General features: G+C 70.1%; 1 protein-coding gene across 6 annotated transcripts in view; it reads right to left on the reverse strand.

Annotated features, from left to right (window-relative positions):
- SLC9A5 (solute carrier family 9 member A5) overlaps window positions 1-221 on the reverse strand; it is a 20,709-nt gene extending 20,488 nt beyond the window's left edge. For 4 of the 6 annotated variants that reach the window (XM_021716618.1, XM_021716623.1, XM_021716612.1 and 1 more), the window contains exon 1: window positions 65-215. The gene's annotated coding sequence lies outside the window, so the exon portion shown is untranslated. Of the gene's footprint in view, window positions 1-64 lie in introns of all 6 variants that reach the window. The other 2 variants (XM_021716632.1, XM_021716628.1) reach the window with 1 other exon arrangement.

Genomic DNA, 221 nt, shown 5'->3' on the forward strand with positions numbered 1-221 from the left:
GGGGGGGCAGTGGGGGCGGGTCCGCAGACGGCAGTGGGCCTAGCGCACGCACACACGCACTCACCAATTTTGGCCAGGCTGGCCACCAGGATCCACAGGGCCACCAGGTAGGGCGCCTCGACTTCGTGCCACTGCCAGCGGAAGAGCTCCAAGCCCGGGGGAATCTCGCCCGGGAACCCCGGCTTCAGGGTGGGATCTTCGGTCGCCCCCGCCAGAGGCAG

This window comes from Carlito syrichta, unplaced genomic scaffold (genome assembly GCF_000164805.1).
Source record: "Carlito syrichta isolate Samal-C Ts95f unplaced genomic scaffold, Tarsius_syrichta-2.0.1 Scaffold106255, whole genome shotgun sequence".
NCBI classification, from domain to species: Eukaryota; Metazoa; Chordata; class Mammalia; order Primates; family Tarsiidae; genus Carlito; species Carlito syrichta.